General features: G+C 36.7%; 1 protein-coding gene and 1 pseudogene across 4 annotated transcripts in view; both read left to right on the forward strand.

Annotated features, from left to right (window-relative positions):
• The window catches only part of NELL1 (NEL-like 1 (chicken)), a 995,550-nt gene that overhangs the window by 653,991 nt on the left and 320,743 nt on the right, over positions 1–20,816 (forward strand). The gene's annotated exons all lie outside the window — the stretch shown is intronic.
• On the forward strand, positions 18,452–19,037 carry LOC105508613 (annotated as a pseudogene).

Raw genomic sequence — 20,816 nt, forward strand, 5'->3', positions numbered from 1 at the left:
GGAAGACTTGAATGCCCTTCTAAGAATTTTGGACTTAAATCCATCTAAAACACAAAAGTAACATGCTTACACTGGTGTTTTACAGAGGAAAAAAAGAAGATGCAAACTACTAAGTAGGAGTTTCTCTAGACCACTATAGTCCATAGACCTCCTTTTTTTTTTTTTTTAATTCTGTGTTTTCAAAGATGACTCTTTTTCAAGAATTAGCTTGCATAGCTTTTGGGAACCCAGTCTTTATGACTGAAGCAATTCACCCTGTTTAGCAGATCTGCATTTAAGTTGAATTTAAATAGAGTTGTTCTAATCACGTTTTAGAGTAGGGTCATATGTGAGCAATAAATTTGAGATGTGATTTATGTACCCCTGAAAATTACCATCAAATATTTTATTAATCACCTTTAAAGTACAACTCAGCGTAGTTCTTAATTCCTTAAGCGAACAGATACTTATTGAGTATCAAATACTGCTCTAGACGTGGTGGATATAGCAGGAAACCAAACAGAAAACCTGGCCCATTATATTTGCATGTTAAAATAGTTAGTCTTATCACATAATATTCTTTCTGACATTCAGACCTTGGTGAGCACTACAAACCATGTCTCTCAGGCTTTTCCCAAAAAATGACATCATTATTACGTTCATTTCATATTGGCTCATTGTGGACATGTTAACAAGGTAATAGGCAAGTGTTAGTTTTCTGTTCTTCTGCTGGTAATTATATTTGACATGCAGTATTGCGGCTGCCCAAGGATATAGAAAGATTACTGTCCATGAGACTACTTTTATTATCTTCATTAGGTGTCCCTTTGTATAACCAGAAAAGCCCAGTATAATGTGACTAGCAGACATGGCTCTTTGGTGGCTTAGAGCATCCTGATGTATTTAGTTTTTAACATAGTCTTGGGCAGCGTGGGGCAAATGCTATATAGAACATTCATCTTCATTTGACCACTTAGGTATGCACATTCTTATCCTCTGACGTCTCATACCAAACTGCAGTTCAGTGAAGAAGAGTGTTTGAAGTTGCCGGAGAATTGTCTGTTTTCTAGCTGGTGACCCAGCAGACTGGTAAATATTCAGCAGATAGAGAGTCCTCATCCGCAGGAGAGAAAATGACATTATGTCTTGAGGGCTATTGAGGAGCCTCTCCTTTTTTCTTGGCATACTAAAGAAGAATAACTTTTAACTTATAGTCATATTGACTTTACAAATATTTAAAAATTAGCCAGTGCTGACAAAATATGAAGTCAGCTTTTTAAAACATTTTTTTTTTGGTAAGGAGAGAATTATAAATGGAATTTAATTTATTTTTCCCTTAGAAGACATATTAATACTTTCTATCAATTTCTGAAATTATTAAGTGGAGGGAGGTTAGAATATTAAGGGCTATAAATATTCTTTAGGTGGAGGTAATATTAAAGAACTCTATACCTTATTGAATAGAAATTCAGTAAGAGATCAGAGTTAGCAACTGTATTCAGTTATCAAAGGGTTGCTTAATAAATCATTGCTACTTAAAATGTTAGTCTGCTCATTCCTCGACATTTTTAAATCATAATTTTGGGCAAATATAGATAATTTGGGTCAAAATAAAATGAAATGGGCTTTTTTTTAATACTTTTATTTCAAGGTCGGGGTACAAGCGCAGGTTTGTTGCATAGGTCAACATGTGTCATGGTTTGTTGTACAGACTCTTTTATCACCCGGGTATTAAGCCTAGTACTCATTTATTATTTTTCCTGATCCTCTCCCTCCTTCCCCTTTCCACCCTTTGAAAGACTCCGGTGTGTTGTTCCCTTCTACGTGTCCTGTTGTTTTAGCTTTATTTATTTTATTATTTAGATTGACCGAAAGTACCCTCAAATATTGCATTTGTACTACTAATGATGATCATAAACTTTATGTTGAGCTAGGCACTGTTCAAATTGCATATATTTAGCCCTCACAAAACTCTGTGAGAAAGACACTATTACCTACCTCCATTTGCATAAGAGGAAACTGAGGCAGAGGGAGATTAAGGAATTTGCCCAAGGTCAAATAGCTATTAATGAAAGAGCCAGGATTAAGCCCAAGCAATCTGCTGATTTTTAACCTTTATGCATTACTGCCTCAAAGGAAAAATCTGTTTATGAACATGAGAAATTATTTTGTATTATTATCAAATCTCTACATACATGCAGTTTAAAGAACGAAACAGTTATAGAAAGCTTTATAAGGAAGATTAATCCCTTGGAAACAGTTCCTCATTTCCTATCCCTAGAGGCAACCGCTTTCAATGCTTTTAACAGATTCGCTTGATGTTTTCGTTCATATCTTTAAATAGCACATTTCTTTGCTACTTTGTGATATTTTTAAATTTTCATTTTTTACACACCCCTCCACTTGTCTTCTCGTTAGACTAATATTCTGTTTATGTTATTACGATTGTGCGTGTGCTATTGATAATCTAATCATGGAATATACTTGATTTTCCTTCTTGCATAGCTCTTTGTTCCTCTTGTCATTAAGCATCTAAGTTATTAATCTTGTTATTTAGTTTACGACGGCATAATCATAATTAATCCTCAAACTCTCCCTAGTTGTATAAATACCCTCTAAGACATTAACTCTTTTATGTTCTGGAATAAATCTCCCCCACAGTTCGGTTGATTTCCAGGTTCCCTGTGTAGTTCATGTCCTGGGAATATTTCTGTGCATGTCTCTGGGGTCCTCTTTGCCTCTCTGGGGGTGAGAGCCCATGTTCCTATGTACCATGCTTACTTTTCTTAATTGACCACTCTGGCTTGGTTCTCCATTAGTTACATGAGAAGGTCTACATGGGAGATGAGGGTTTGAGAACTTTCCGCTCTGAAAACTCTCTTATGAAGTTGTTATGCCCAGACCGTTTATTCCCCGAAGAAGACCACCAGAGTCCAGAGTCAAAGCCAAGCGGCAAGGATCTTTAATGCAAGTTCGAACTTGGTCCCTCCGTTTCTCAACATACAAGAGGGCCCCGAACAATGCACGCGCTTGCTTTTTATAGCCCGATGAAAATAGGACTTGTAAGGTTACAGAGGAACAGGGAAAAAGGGAATTCTTTAGGTTACAGCATTACAATTGGTTAACATATTAAGTTATACATTTAGCAGTTATCTATTGTTCCCGTGCTTTCAGTAAAACTACAAACGGTGGCACCCTTATCGGGGATTTCCCAGGATTTCCCAAGCTGAGATATATGGAGAAATGTATTTGCACTGGGCCGTGTTTGCACTGGGCCCAGGAAATTGAGAGATATATGGTGTCTGTATTTGCACTGGGCCGTGTTTGTACTAGGCTCAGGAAATTGAGAGATATATGGTGTCAAGCTGAATGTATTTGCTGGGCCCAGGACTGAGGAATGTGCCTGATTTCTTTCAAAGTGAGTGAATTAAAATTTACAAATTGCTTAGAAAACTGTATGGCACATGGCAAACCAAACATACATGTTTAAAAATAATTTTACCTTCACTCTTGACTGGCAATTTGAACAGGTGTTGTATTTCTGTTTGTAAATCATTGTTTCTCCCATAGGATTATGAAAGCATTGTTCCATTGTCTCCTAAGTTCCAGTATGGAATTTGAGAAGTCCAAGGCTGTTCTGACTTTTTATCTTTTGTTTTGAAATTCACTGTTTTAAATTTCATGATGATATTGTTATAAATTTTCTTCATCCTTCTGGTCACTCAGTGGAATTTTTCATTCTAGATATTCATAACATTTAAGTCTGTAAATGCTCCGACATGATGTCTTTGGTGACTTCTCCTGTACTCTTATTCCTTTTTCTTTGGTCTGCTCTTTCTCTTTCTAGCTTTCCTGTTATTTTGATGCTGGACTTCTGATTCTTCAATTTTCGTACTTGTCTTCTTTCTTCTTTTACATGTATTTGCCATTTTCTTCTAATATCTGGAGACTTCGTTCACTTTATCTTGTAACCGTTTCAATTTCTGTTGTCCTCTTTTATATTTCAAGACTGCTTTTTCTCTTCCTATGTTTTTTCATACATACCCTTTTCATTTCATGAACATGGTGTCGTTTCACTCTTAGGACATTCATCATGGTGAGTAATCAAGGGATAGTGATAATGAAGTGTTCTTTTAATGGAGTTCTCATATCCTCCTTCTTGGGTTTGTCTAAAAAATTTGCTGTGGCTTTTGTCTTTTATGTTAGAAGTTTCCCTCAAATGTTTAACCTGGCTTTCTACTCATACTTAAAAGCTCTGCAATAAAACATTAGTCAAAAGCTCTGTGCAACTGGAGATGTGATTGTTAACAATTAAATTCAATGTGGGGTAATGCTGAGCCATTCCTTCTCTCAGGAAACACCTGATTGTCAATTTCTTAAGTATTTTATTTTTAGTTGTTTGTTTCCTTAGAAAATATTCTTCAAATCTTCTGCCCAAGCAATAAAAGCCCATCATTCAGCATTCTGATTGCCATATAAACTTTCACTGATTTCCCCTGTATTCAATACGGAATCTGCATTCAGTTGTGCGTGGTGTTCCATAGTGCAGAAAATAAATCTCCCATCTTTTTCTAGGCTGGTGGAGAGGCAGTCATCTAACTGGGCAGACTGGGAAGAGGAACCAAGTGTGTATCTAGTTTTAAAGGAGACTTTCCTCCCACATTTAGCTGCCACTGTCAGAAGTATCTGGTGTTGTTAATTCCTGAGCCTTTTAAATCCTATGGTGCAAAACAAATTGTTTCTTGGCTTTTCTCACTGAGGGTTTGAATTCAGCTTTTTCAGATCTGAGAAAGCAGTCATCACTCCTTCATCTGCTTCTAAGTTTCCAAAATTTTGTTGTCCTAGTTATAATTCTCACAGCCTTTATAGGTATATAATCCTTTAAAAATGGAAAAAAAAAGCTCTTAAATATAACTTTGATGAAATTTCAAGAAGGAGCAGATGAAATTATGTGCATTTAGCCAACCATGTTTATTTGGAAACTTGTTTATAAAGAAATTTTTTTCTTTTGCCTAATTACCAGTTTATCTGTTAGATGTCTGAAAGTCTACAATGGGGTGTATGTGCGTGCATGTGTGTATGTGTGTATCTCTGTCTCATCCTTCCCTCCTCAGGAATAGGGGTGGGAGGGGGAAGGTAGCACATAGAGACACATAAAAGCACAGGAGAAGAAAAGCAGCATGATGTAGGTAAAACAGCACAAGCTTAGGAGGAAGAGACAGAGATTGAATCTTCTGCTGACTTTGAGTTATTAATCTTTTTGGCATCTCACTTTCCTTATCCATGAAGTGATTAGAATAACAGCTGTCTTGTAGTTACATTTTGCAGATGGAGATAAAGTGTCATCCTGCACAAGCCTTGAATATGGTGCCCAGTGGAGGCCATGCTGTATCTTGAATGAAGGGAGAACATTTGCTGGCAGGAGATGGGAAGGCCAGGGGGAATCTTTTTGAGAATATTTTCAGATATGTATATTTTGTATAATTATATCTACTTTGTATTATTGACCAGGGCTAAACTACTTGGCTAAAATATCTGGCTTCTGAAAGCCCCCACTAATTTCTGGATCTTTTAGTTATTTTAATAATCTTACTATAGGAATTGGGTCACAGTGGTTTAACAAATGTGGAGTGTGCTTTATAGCAGACTATGAATTTGGGGCAAATTGAAATAGAGACTTTTTGGGAAAACTCAGTGTATGGTTGCCTGAGCTGGTGACAGCAGTTGTGGTGTGTGTGTGTGTGTGTGTGTGTGCGCGCGCGCGCGTGCGTGCATGTGTTGAACTAAAACAGATACTTTACCAGAGAGCACTTCATTGACTCTTGCATCCATTCATTATTAGCACAAAGAGATTCTCTTGCTGTATCCTGTTTAAAAAGAAAGCCTCCAAAATAGCAGTTGAAGAAAAATAATAATAAAGCCTACGAATAGTTCTTGGAAGGACACATCCTGCTAGATAGGGAGAAAGAGAATTTAGAGTGGCATAGTAAAGGCCTTAGGTAATAGAAAAGTATTTAATAGAGTTGTTCATGTGGCTGTGCTGTTTAGTTAGAAGGGAAGATAAAAGATAAGCTGTTTCCAATTTCCAATTTACCTGTAATCTTGAGTCTTCACCTGTCATCTTTTCAAGAAAGGCTAACTTTTGCTGCTTAAACATCACTTTCGTGAGTAGACTATAAACGCCTCTGTTTCAGCCAAAAAACAACAAAAAAAAATTGAGCATGAATAATTTGAACTATTCACCCCCTCCTTAATACTTTCTTTGCAAGGGAAGATGTTTTCCTTTTACTAAATGAAAACTATATTCAGGAGGCTCTTCTTAGTGTAAAAATAGGGGTATCACTTCCTCTAACAAGGGCTACAGTAGATTTGGTATTATATAATGTGTATTCTTTTTGGAAAACAGCAAGGACATTTCTAGAATCCTTTAAATCTGGCTTTCCACAGTTTTCTGCCATCTGTCAGTTCTTCTGTGGTTATTACATAGTGATGGCATGGCAGGTGAGAAATTGCATTAATTGCGCAATAGAGAAAATGGAACAAATTAAGTATCTCTGTATTGATTCTTTTTAGAAAAAAAGTAAATAAAACAATGTTTATAATCATTGGTTCTCTAGGACAACATCCAATAAGCCTCAAGAGCTTTCTTAAAGAGTGTGTGTGTCTGTGTTCATGTTTTAAAATTTCTACTTGCATTAAGGCAAATCTTTGGTATAAAATAGTCTTGGGTTCTTAAAACTTTACTCTCTCTCTCTCTCTCTTTTCTGAAGTTCACATTTTCCTTTTTAAGGTAGTATCTTTCTGAGCCCTGTATTTTTATTTCAGAAATTCTTTAATGTCTGTGTACCACCCTAAGGGTATTCTACAAATTCTTAGTTTTTCATTCAAGGCCCTCTACCCTCTGACCCCAATCTACTTTCCCTATTTTTTGGTCAATATTTTTCTCCATAAATGCTTCATTTCCGCCAAACAGGAATGCTTAGTGCACCTCACAGACCTTTCACTTTTGCCTCTGTGTCAAAAATACTCTCCCTTCCTCTGCACTTATCTGCTGCTAGCCCCTCCTTAGGATTGGATGATTTCCTAACCCTCCTAGTCCAGATATGCAGTCAGTTCATCTATGCACATCCACAACCCAGCGGGGTCACTCAGGACCTATTTAGCATGAACTGGCAGTTCACATTCCATTTAGATATGCTCTTTAACTCTGCTTAGAATATAACCTCTGTGAAGGCAGTAGGTTTTAAATTTGTTTCATAGTATTTTTTTCCCTGACATCAAAAGGTTCACTTATGTGTTGCTTGTCTATCAATCATCTGTCTACGTATTTTAACTCTCTGCTATTTGTTCCTACTTGAATATAAGCTCCAAAAGATATCTTGCACAGGCTACAGAGATTGTGCGTGGTAGACATTTGGCTCTGCAGCTCATGCTATTAACCAGTAATCTACATGAGCCCATGGAGGTTATCAATGGTAACCTTCATTACCATTTCTAACTTTACTTACCTTTCAACAGGATTTTGACACTGTTGACCCTTTATTCTTTGAATGTTGCACTTCTCTTGGCTTCTATGACACCCTTCTCTCTCTGTTTTTCTACATGCTAGCTAATTATCTTGTCATCCTCTTTTGACAGTTTACATATTGGTGGTCCCCGGTTTTGTCATCATCATTTTTCTGTGCTTTCTCTACAGTCCTCTGCCTAGCCAGTCCTCTTGATCTTAGTGGCATGACTCATTACAGGATCACAATCAGTCATAGCACGTGTCAAAACTACTCACTCCTAAGAGTTGTTATAAGCATTTGTGAAAAATTTAAATTTTAAATTAATTAGACTCACCTCAAATTTACCATTATAAGAATGTCACACTTATGCATTTATTTTTCAATAGTGTGTACCTACTTGTGTGTGAAAATGTAGAAGTAGAGTTAACTGTAAGTGAATTTCTCATAATTCATAGCCTATGTTATATTTGCTGAAAACATCCATGAACTGTGATTATTGATGTGTCCTTAATAGTTATAACAATTTGGAAATACTATAGTCTATATACCGTGGATTTAAAATTATGTTTCTTTTCTTGATGTATGATTTATCCATGGGCACATTTTTAATAACAAAGAGAGATGAAGAAAAGGTGTATGCATCTACATCTTCACGGTATAGAAGTGAGAATGAGGCAGTCCTTACAATCTCCAAATCAAAGACAAAGTGATCATTCAAATAGTGTGTGCAATAATGTTACTTATACTAACATTATGCTACTTGCTATACTTTTTAATGATAAAATAAGAATTTACAAATTACTAGTAATACATTTTTATTTTCTTGTATTGCCTGTGGGGGTTTGAATTTGATCTTCAAAATATAGTTCAAAATAGTTTTTATGTTAGATTAACCATATACGCATTGTTTCCCTCCAAGAAATGATGTTTTAAGATAATTAAATATGTGATTTTACTGATCCTTTGGTAGTAAAATTCTTTTGCAAGTATGACCTATAAAAACAGTTTGGGAGTTCTTTGCTTCGTTTGACCAACTACTTTTGTTTGTAAGTGTGAGTGTTTGGTTTTCATTACAGTCTGAGTATGCTCCTGGGAGTGTCTCACATGAATGTCATTCATCATTTGTTACAGCAGAAGAAAAGTTGAAAACCTCTGCTCTAGGCTGTTTTATATACTCTTTTGTATTTAACTCTTGCCCATATGTTGATGACTCTTGAATCAGTATCAACACCCATGATAACTTACCCAGGGCTGCAGTCATTTATTAAGCCACCTACTGGGCATCTTTATGTGGATGTCCTACCAGTTTTTGACTTAAAGTTTATTTTATCTGATGTAAATGTAGCTCCTCCTGCTCTGTTTTGGTTTCCATTTGCATGAAATGATTTTCTCCATTCCTTCACTTTCAGTAAATGTGCGTCATTATAGGTGAAGTGAGTTTCTCATAGACAACATATAGTTAGGTCTTGTTTTTAATCTATTTAGCCACGCTTTGTCTTTTAGTTAGAAAATGTAGTGAAGTTAGGTCACAGGGAAAACTGCTGCCCCCCAGATTGGAAAGAGAGACAGGCAGAAACAAAGAACTTAAAGAAGCAAAACTCCAAATTGAAACTTGTGTGGGAACCAAGACCAGGGTAGGGAAACCTGAAATATAACTGATAAATTGCTTTAGGCTTATAGACAAATCTGAGTTTTAAAAACTCCTTAGGTTGGGGGGATAGCGATAGAGAGGCCCTCACACTTTTGTGAGCTTTACATCCAGGAGCTTGACCAGCTTCTAAGAATGAAAAATTCCCTTATGCTTCTAGCAGGAGAAGGAGAGAAGAAACCATGTGGACATAAGTCAGAGCATTCTGTTCTTAACAAAACCTGCCTTTAAGAGAAACTATTTTATTTATCACAGCCTAAACTCTAGGGGTTTTATCAGAGCCTACCCAATCTAGGGAAAAGGAAACACCCAACTCCAGCCACCTCGTAGCCTTTCACATTGGGGGAAGAAAAATTCACAACTCCAGCCCACTCTAACCATCCTGTCCCACCTGACTTTGGGAAGTGGAGACTGAGAAGCACTTGTGAAATTCATAGTTCAGAGGCACAGTCTTAATGAAAGAGTGAGACCTAATCATACAGAATGCTAACCCCTCAACAACTTCCCACCACGTTACAAAAGGTCTGTTTATTACAGTCCCTTTTACGTAATACATCATGTCATGTCTGGTTATCAAGAAAAAATGGCAAGGGATACTAAAACGAGAAAGCACAGTTTTAAAACACAAAGCAAGTATAAAATCCAGATTCAGATGTGGCAGGAATATTGGGAGTAGACCTGGAATTTAAAACAGGTATGGTTAACATGAAAAGGATTCTAATGGATAAAGTAGACAGAATGTAAGAACAGATGGGCAATGTAATCAGAGAGGTGGAAATTCTAAGAAAGCATTGAAAAGAAATGCTACAGAAGAAAAAATCTGTAGCAGACGTGAACAATGCCTTTTTTTGTGCTAATTAGTAAACTGCACATGGCTGAGGAGAAAAAAATCTCTGAGCTTGAAGATATGTTAATAGAACTTCTAAAATGGAAAAACAAAGAAAAAGAAAACTGGGAAACAAAACAAAATAAAAAGCCAAAGAACTGTGGGACCACCATAAAGATGGGTAAATGCATATAGTGGGAATATCACAAGAAGAAAACAGAAAGGAACAAAAGAAATACGGGAAGCAATAATGACTGAGAATTTTCTAAAATTAATGTCAGACAACAAACCATGTATCCAGGAAGCTCAGAAAAAACCAAGCAGGATAAATGCCAGATCTCTGTCTCTCTTTCTCACACACACACACACGCACACACACAGGCATATCATATTCAAACTGCAGAAAACAAAGATAAAAATTCTTGAAGAAATTCAGGATAAAAAAAAATCTTACCTGGAAGACCAAAGAGAATTACCACTGATTTCTCAGAAATCATACAAACAAGAAGAAAAAGGTATGAAAGGTAGAATTTCACTTAGAATTCTGCACCTAGTGAAATTATCCTTCAAAAGTAGAGGAGACATAAAGCCATTTTCAGAGAAAAACAATTGAAGGATTGTGTGCCAAGTACACCTACCTTACAAGAAATGTTGAAGGTCTTCATAGAAGAGGAAAATCATATAGTTCAAACCTTGGATCTACATAAAGAAAGAAAGAGCATCAGAGTAAGAATTAGCAAAATTAAAATTAAAACATTTCCCTTATCATTGATCTAACAGATGATACTTTGTTCAAAATAGCAACAATGTATTCAATTATATATTGTTACATAAAAGTGAAATGAATGACAGCAATGGTACCTTGATGGGAGAGATAATTAGATTTATTTTGTTATTATAAGGTTCATGTACTCTCTATGAAGTAGCGTAGTATTATCTAAGGGTATGCTGGGATTAATTCTAAATGTATATTGCAAACTCTATGAGAATCACTTTTTGTTTTAAAAAAGTATATTGCTATGGTAAGAAAAAAGAGAAAAGTGGAATCTCATAAAATGATTAATGAAAACTTCAAAAAGAAGATAAAGATTGGAAGACACAAATAGAAGCAAGGACACAGGCAGTGAAAAGAAAGCGGTAATAAATATAGTAGATACTAATTCACCTGTGTCAACAATCAGTGGTCTAAATATACTAATTAAAAGATATAGAATATCAGAGTAGATAAAAAGACAAGACTCAACTATGTGTTGTCTACAGAACACCCACTTTATTAAAAAATATATAGATTAAAAGCAAATGGAAGAAGAAATGTATATTATGCTAATACCAAAATAAAATCAGAATAGCTATATTAATTTCTGATGCAACAGACTTCAAAGAAAAAAAATTATCAGTGATAAATAGGGCATTACATAATTTTAAAAGAGTCAATTCTCCAAGAAGATACACATAATCCTTTTTGTGTATGTGCCTAACATGAGAACATCAAAATACGTGAGTAAAAACTGACAAAACTAGAAAGAGAAACAGATGAATTCACTAGTATAGTTTGATAATTAGACACTCCTTTTTCAGAAATAAACAGATTCTGCTGGCAGAAAATCCTTAAGGACATAGCAATAATACCACATTAATCAACTGGATATAATTGACATCTATTAGCTACATCATTCTATGACAGTACAACACACATTCTTCTCAAGCTTCTCACATGGAGCATTCATCAAAATAAGCCACATTCTGGGTCATAAATCAGACATTAGTACATTTAAAAGAACAGAAATTATCATACAATATCTGCATTCAGACCACAATAGAATTAAAATAGAAATCAGTAACAGCTGGAGAACTCCAAAATTATTGGAGATTAAACAATACACTTTTAATTAACCTATGGGTCAAAACAAAAATCTCAAAAGAAATTAAAAATATTCTCAACTAAATAAAAATAAGATACAATTTTTCAAAATTTGCAGGGAAGGCAGTGCTTAGCATTGAATGCATGTATTAGAACAAAAGAAAGATCTGAGAGTAATGATCCAAGCTTCCACCTTAGAAAACTAGAAAAAAAGAAAATTAGATTCAAAATAAGCAGGAGAAAAGATATAATAAAAATTAGTACTAAAATCAATGAAATTGAAAACAGGAAATCAATAGAGAAAATTAACAAAAATAAACCTAGTTCTTTGAAAAGATCAACAAAATTGATGAACCTGTAGTCAGGCTAAGATAAAAAAGAAGGAAGACAAATCACTAATATCAGTAATGAAAGAGAGGGCATCACTATAGTCTCATGGACATTTGAAAGGTAATACAGGAATATTTTGAACACTTTCCCCAAAATTTGATAACCTATATAAAATGAACCAATTTCTTGAAAGATAATCATCCATAACTCACAAAAGAAGAAATAGATTATCTGAATGGGCCTATATCTATTACAGAAATTGAACCAATAATTAACATTTTCAAACAGAAGCACCAGGCCCAAATGGGTTCACTGGTGAATTCTATCAAACATTCATGAAAGAAATTATGCAAATTCTGCACAGTCTCTTCAAGAATACAAAAGCAGTGGGAATACTTCCAAATTCTTTGTGAGGCCAACATTAATACTAAAACCAGACAAAAACCTCACAAGAAAAGAAAACTATAGCCCAGTGTTTCTGATGAACATAGATGCAAAAATTCTCAATAAAATATTAGCAAATTGACTCCAACAGTTATTTAAAAAAATACACTACAACCAAGTGGTGTATATTATCCCAGACAAGGCAAGACTGGTTCAACATTTGAAAATCATTTGAATTAATGTGTTCAGCACATCAAAAACCTAAAGAAGAAAAATCATATTATCATAACAATAGATGCAGAAAAAGCATTTGACAAAATCCAACACCTATTGTTGATAAAAACCCCCAGTAAACTAGGAATAATAGACGGGAACTTCCCTTGATAAAGAACATGTACACAAACCCTACAGCAAAGTCATACAATAATGAGAAACTACAAGATTTGCTGCCAAATTAGGAGGAAGGGAAGTATATCCCAACTCACCACTTTTTTTTCTTAACGTAGTATTCTAAATCATAGCTAATGTGTTAAGAAAATAAAATAAAAGGTGTACTACTTACTAGAAAGAAATAAATAAAACTGCATTTTCTTTTACATACTATGATTATCTAAGTAGAAATTTTTTAAAAAATCAATTAAAAAATCCCTCTGAAACTAGCAAGTGACTCTAGCTTAGTTGCAGAATATAACGTTAATGTACAAAAGTCAATAGTTTTTTCTGTATACTGGGAACGAACAACTGAAATTTAAAATTAAAAACAATGCCAGTTATATTAGCAACCCCAAAATGATATACTTAGATTTAAATCTAACAAAATATGGACAAGAACTATAAGAGGAAAACTATAAAACTCAGATTTAAAAAATCAAAGAACTAAATAAATAAATATTCCATGTTTATGGGTAGGAAGATTCAATATTGTTAGTATGTCAGTTCTACCCGATTTGATTCAAGATTTTATGTAATCCCAATAAAAATCCTAGGGAGTTACTTTGTGGATATTGATAAACTGATTCCAAAGTTTATATGTACAGATAAAAGACTCAGAATAGCCAGCAGAGTACTAAAGGAGAACAAAGTTGAAGAATTGACACTACCAGATGTGAAGACTTACCATAAAGCTACAGTAATCGGAACAGTGTAGTACTGATGAAAGAATAGACACATAAGCCAATGCAAGAGACTAGAGAGCCCAGAAATAGATCTACAGTAATATAGTCAACTGATGTTAGGCAAAGGAGCAAACACAGTGTCATGGAGAAAAATTGTCAACTCAACAAATTGTGCTAGATAAACAACATCCACATGCCAAAATAAATTGATAAATGTAGACACAGATCTTAAAATTCTAGTAAAAATAAATCAAAATGGATCATAAATGTAAATGAAAATGAAAAACTCGAACTCCTAGAAGATAACAGGAGAAATTCTAGGTGACCTATAGTATGGCAATTATTTTTTAGATACAATCAAGGGAACAGTTCATGAAAGAAATAATAATCTGAAATTCATTAAAATTATAAAGGTTTGTTCTAGAAAAGACACTGTCAAGAAAGTGAGAAGGCAAGACACAGACTGGGAGAAAATAGTTGCAAAAGACACATCTGATAAAGGACTGTTGTCCACAATGTACAAAGAACTCTAAACTCTGCAATAAGCAGCTGAACAACCTGATTAAAAAATGGGCAAAGACCTAACAGACACCTCACTAGGTAGCTAATAAACATATGAGAAGATGCTCAACGTTTTATGTTATTAGGAAACTACAAACTAAAACAACAATGAGATACACGACACACCCATTGGAATGGCCAAAATCTGACACACTAACAGCACCGAATCCTCACAAGGATATGAAGCACCAGGAACGCTATGGTCACTTTGGAAAAAAGCAGTTTCTTACGAAGCTAAGCATGTTCTTACCATGTGATACAGCAATTTTGCCTTGTGGTATTCATCCAAATGAGTTGTATACTATATCCACACCAAAACCTGCAAACAGGTGTTTCGAGCAGCTTTATTCATAACCACCCAAACTTGGAAGTGATAAAAATGTCTTCCAGGAGTTGAAAGGATAAAGTTTGGCACATCTAGACAATGGAATATTGTTCTACACCAAAAAGAAATGAACTATCAAGTCATGAAAGGAAATGGAGGAAACATAAATGCACAATACTAGGTGACAGAAGCCGATCTGCAAATGTCACATGTGATTTCAATTATATGACATGATGAAAAAGGCAAAACTATGGAGACAGTAAAATCTTCAGGGGATTTCAGAGTTTGGGGGAAAGGAGAGATAAAATGTACTCAAATAGAGAATTTTTAAGGCAGTGAAACTACTCTGTAATTATACTGTAATGGTGGATACCTGTCATTGTACATTGGTCCAAACCTGTACAATTTATAATGCAAAGAGTGAAACCTAATGTGAACTATAGACTTTGGTTGATACTGATGCATCATTGTTGGTTCATTGGTTATAATAAATGGAGAATGACAGAGCAAGATAGCTAAATAGAAGACTCTACCTATCATTCCACCTGCATGGACAACAATTTAACAATTATTTGTGCAGAAACACACTTTCAAAAGAACTAAAAACCAGATGAGCATTCACAGTACCTGATTTTAACTTCATAACACTGAAAAAGGTATTGAAGAGGGCAGGAAAGACAGTGTTGAACTACCGATGCCACCTTTTCCCCATCACTCAGCAGGAACCATGTGACATGAAGAGAAAATCTGTGCGTTTGTGGGAGGGAGAGCACAGTGATTCTGAGATATTGCATTGAACTCAATTCTGCCTTGTCACAGCCAAAAAACAAAACTGGACTGGACTTTACTAACACCAGCCCACGGAAGGAGAATTTAAACCAGCCCTAGCCAAAGGAGAATCGCCCATCCCATCCCGGCAGTCAGAACTTGAGTTACTGGAAGCCTCACCAAAGCAGGCTAAAATGCTATGGGACCTTAAATAATGTTTATTTAAGTTTCATAAATAACAATTTAAGTTCTAATTAAGTAACAATTTTAAGTTTAATAAATAACAATTTAAGTTAATAATAAACATTATTTAAGGTTCCAAAACCCAGGCTCTAAACAGTCTAGGCCACGAGGATTACAACTCCTAGGTGTGTCCTAGTCCTGAAATGGACTCAGAGCCAGTGGACTTGGAGAGCATGCAACCTATTGAGACACCAGCCAGGCCAGCTGAGGGAGTGCTTGCACCACCCCTCCTCCAACCCCAGGTTGCATAGCTCACAGCTCCCATGAAGACCCCTTTCTTCTGTTTGAGGAGAGGGAAGAGTGGGAGGACTTTGTCTTCCACCTTGGATACCAGCTCATTCATAGTAGGATAGGCACCAGTCACAGTCAGAGTCATAAGGCCTCCTTGCCATGCTCTAGCTCCTAAACATCATTTCTAGACACACCCTGAGCCAGAAGGGAACCTGCTGCCATGAAGGTAAGGACCCAGTCTTGGAAAGACCCATCACCTGCTGACTAAAGAGGCTTATAGTGATAGTGGCTATGAGGTGAGGCTCCTCTGCCTGTGGAAATGGGAGAGAAGGGTGTGAGGGACTGTGTCTTGTGATTTGAGTGCCAGTTCAGCTGCAATACAATAGAATATGAAGGTAGACTTCTAAGGTTTTTGACTCCAGTCCCTAGCTCCTGGATGACACCTCTGTACCCAGCCAGGGCCTGGGAGAACTTGCTGCGCTGAAGGGAAGGATGCAAGCCTGGCTGGCTTCACCACTTGCAAACTGTAGACCCAAGGCCTTGGGTGAACTTAGTGGGTAGCCAGGTCATGGTTACAGCAGACCTTGGACAAGACCCAGTGCTTTGATGGCTTAAAGTCTGACCCAGCACAGTTCCAGTGGTGGTAGCCACAGGGGTACTTGTGTCACTCCACCCCCAGATCCAGACAGAGAGAGAGAGACTCCATTTGTTTGGGAGAAAGTAAGGAAAGAGAAGAAGAGTCTCTGCATGGTAATCCACATAATTCTTCCTCATTTTAGCTAAGACCATTAAGGTACGACATCTAGAAGATGCCTATCTCTCGCCGTATACAAAAATAAATAAAAATGGATTAGACTTAAATCTAAAACCTCAAACTATGAAACTATTACAAGAAAACATCAGGGAAAGTCTCCTGGACATTTGCCTAGGCAAAAATTCTTCTTGTGTAATACCTTACAAGCATAGACAACAAAAGAAAAAATAGGCAAATGGGATCACATTAAGTTAAAAAGCTTCTTCACAGCAAAGAAAATAATCCACGAAGTGAAACACAACCTACAGATAGGAGAAAATATTTTGCCAACTATCCATCTGACAAGGGATTAATAACCAGAATACATAAGGAGCTCAAACAACTCTGTAGGAAAAAAATAACAATCTAATTTAAAATGAGCAAAATATCTGAATAGACATTTCTCAAAAGAAGACATACAAATGGCAAACAAGCATGTGAAAAGGTGCTCAACATCATTGATCATCAGAGAAATGCAAATCAAAACTACAATAAGATATAATCTCAGGCCAGTTAAAATGACTTATATACCACCACACCTGGCTAATTTTTGTATTTTTAATAGAAACAGCGTTTAGGCTGAGGCACGGGAATTGCTTGAGCTTGGGAGGTGGAGGTTGTAGTGCACTGAGATCACACCGCTGTACTCCATTAGGGCAACACAGTGAGACTCTGTCTCAAAAAAAATAAATTAAAAAAAAACAACAACAAAAAGGCTTATATGCAAAAGATCAGCAATAAGATGCTGGCGAGGGTGTGGAGAAAAGGGAACCCCCAACACTGTTGGTGGGAATGTAAATTAGTACGACCACTATGGAGAACAGTTGGGAGGTTCCTCAGAAAACTAAAAATAGAGCCACCATAGGATCTAGCAATCCCACTCCTGAGTATATACCTGAAGGAAAGGAAATCAGTGCATAGAAAATATATGTGCACTCTCATGTTTGTCGCAGCACTATTCACAATAGCCAAGATATTGAAGCAGTGTAAATGTCCGTAAAGAAATGAATAGACAAAGAAAATGAGGTACTAATACACAATGGAGTACTATTCAGCCATAAAAAAGAATGAGATCCTATCATTTGCAACAACATGAATAGAACTGGAGGTCATTATGTTCAGTGAAATCAGCCAGGCACAGAAAGACAAATTGTGTATGTTCTGACTTATTTGTGGGAGCTAAACATTGAAACAGTTGGACTCACGGAGACAGGAAGTAGAGGATGGTTAAAGAAGCTGGGAAGGATAGTGGGGGAGTGTGGGGGAGGTGGGGATGGTTAATGGGTACAAAAGAAATAAAAAGAATGAATAAGGCCTAGTATTCACTAGCACAACAGAGTGACTATAGTCAAAAATAATTTGTGTACATTTTTAAATAACTAAATGAGTACAGTTGGATTGTATATAAAAGATAAATGTTTGAGGTGATGGACATCCCGTTTACCCTGATGTGATTATTATGCATTGCATGCCTATATTGAAATGTCTCATAGTAATCTATAAATACATACACACACTATTGTACCCACAAAAATTAAAAATAAATATTTTTTAAAAACTTTAAAAATAGGATAAATTGAGCACTCTTGTGGGGGATTTTGATAATGGAAGAGGTTGTGCTTATACTGGATCAAGAGAATATAGGACATGTTTGTACTCTCCACTGAATTTTGCTGTGACCCCAAAATTGCTGCAAAAATAAAGTCTGTGTTTTTAACAGCATATTATACAGAGTTTCACACACTGAATTTGCCTAGTGAATTATTATCTAGCTCCAAAATAATTGTATTTCCTACTATATAACACATTACATCATCTGTGTAGCTATCTCTCTCACAAAGTAGAATGTCTGTGAAATAGAACATAAGGAAGGAGAGAGAATTGTGATCCAAGCAAGAATCATGGGTCCAGAATTCCACCCAAGGAAGCTAGTTCAAAGCAAGAGGGAGAGCACAACTTTTCACACAATTGAATAGATCTCAACTTCCTGATTGTGGTATTGAAGATGCCGACAGTAGCCCGTTGCTCTGTGAAGGCAGTTTTCCGACCTACCATTCTTGGCTACTCCTGGGATGTTTTACTTGGCTGTGAGATCCCCCTGAGAAGCTTCTTTTTTTCTCACACAATTCCTCCATCAGCAACGTGTGGTGGGCAGCACACGGTGACTATGATTCCTGGAGATGGCATTGGGGCTGAACTTATGCTGCATGTCAAGACTATGTTCAGACATGTGTGTGTGCCTGTGGACTTTGAGGATGTGTCAGTGACCTCCACCTCTGCCTCACATGAAGAGGAAATTCACAGTGCCATCATGGCAGTTCATTGAAACCCTGTGTCTTTGAAGGGTAGCATTTAAACTGATGTCACCCTGCCACCATCATACAAATCCTCCAACAACATGTTTCACACCACCTTAGATCTCCGTGCCAATGTCATTCATTTTAAAAATTTGCCAAACGTGGAGACCTGGCACAAGGACGTAGCCATCCTAGTTGTTCGGGAGAACACAGAGGGTGAGTATAGCAATCTGGAGCATGAGCGTGTGAAAGGAATAACAGAGAGCCTAAAGATCATGACTAAGGCCAAGTCTTTGCACATTGCTGAATATGCTTTCCAGCTGGCCCAGAAGATGGCATGCAAAAAGGTGATGGCTGTGCACAAGGTCAGCATCATGAAACTGGGAGATGGTCTCTTCCTCTAGTGCTGTTGGGAGGTGGCATCCCGCTATCCTCAGCTCATCTTAGAAGACATGATTGTGGACAATGCCACAATGCAGCTAGTATCCCAGCCCCAACAGTTTGATGTCATGGTAATGCCCAATATTTATGGCAATGTTACCAACACTGTCTGCACAGGGTTGATTGGTGGGGTAGGCCTTGTGCCTGGAGCCAACTATAGCCACATGTATGCAGTGTTTGAGACAGCTTCCAGGCAATCTGACAATTTAGTCAATACAAATCTGGCAAACCCTACTGCCGTGCTGTTGGCAAGTTGCATCATGCTGGATTACCTCAAACTCCACTCCTATGCCACCCACATTCATACTGGAGTCTTGGCATCCTTGGACAACAAAAGTATCCACAGCCCAGACCTTGGAGGCCAGGGTACCACATTGGACATCATCCAAAACGTCATAGATCACATTCGAAATGTCAACTAATTGTTCTGTGCCTTGGAGGCTAAGCTATCCCCCAAAGTCTGTCCTGTCCTGCTTGTTACCTCCACTCTCCCCACTTTAAAAACCCTAGCCAGTTTAGCTACTGCAGACTCCAGAATAAACCAGCTTATGCTTTAATTCACAAGCATGGAAGGGTGGGGGCCTGCGTGAACCAAAACTGATTTTTCCCCATTAAACTGAGTGCCATAAACATTGCTTGTTTAAATTAGCCAAACCTAAATGAATTGAGGACATTCTTATCTATTTTAATCCACAATTCTCCCTTCTCTATGATATGACATACTGAATAAATCAGAGCTGTTTGTGGAGTCCTGGGGCTTTCCCAGAACTTGGCACACTGATTTTCTCTTTATCTCGGTCATTAAAATTCAGCAAACCAGCCTGCAGAGAAGCCTGGCTTCTCTCTAGAGGTTGTTAATGAGTTAATTAGTGCAATAAACTTTGCCTAAAAAGTATACATTGCAACTTTTCTAATAAATAGGGCAACATACAGCAGAGCTGGCATAGAATGCTTCCACTCCTTCCTAGATAGCCCATCTTTCCCATAGTCTTATTTATAACCTTTATGTTAGGAATTTTCTCCAGTGTTCTTTTGGGGCACTGCAGCTCTTCTGGAAAGGGGATTCTTGAATTCTTCCAGCTGGGCTCAAGAGTGTAGAGGGGAAAACCCCAGTTAACAGGCACTAGGCCCACAACGTTTTGCTAAACAGAGAACCATCAATTGTAAACTCTTTGCTCAGTGTTTCACAGTCTTTTACGGTTTACTTTCAATCTTTCTTTCAAAGAAAGAATGTATATATAAAACAAAACAAAACAAAACAAAAAGCACTGAGCTGAATGTTTACTGTCATTTTATTCTATTTTATTTACAGTGGTTTTTAGAGTTATAGTTGGGAGACAAACAAACTAAAATAACTGTATTAGTGCTTGCAAATTGTTACTTAAGTAGGAAATTAAAAACACAATGATTGTAAAAACAAAGTAGTTTTATCTGCAGGAATGGCCTGTAGATAGAAATGAGATAGAAAAATAATGAATTCTATATTGCGGAAATGTGTATCTCACC

The sequence above is a fragment of the Colobus angolensis genome, unplaced genomic scaffold, assembly GCF_000951035.1.
Source record: "Colobus angolensis palliatus isolate OR3802 unplaced genomic scaffold, Cang.pa_1.0 Scaffold164, whole genome shotgun sequence".
NCBI classification, from domain to species: domain Eukaryota; kingdom Metazoa; phylum Chordata; class Mammalia; order Primates; family Cercopithecidae; genus Colobus; species Colobus angolensis.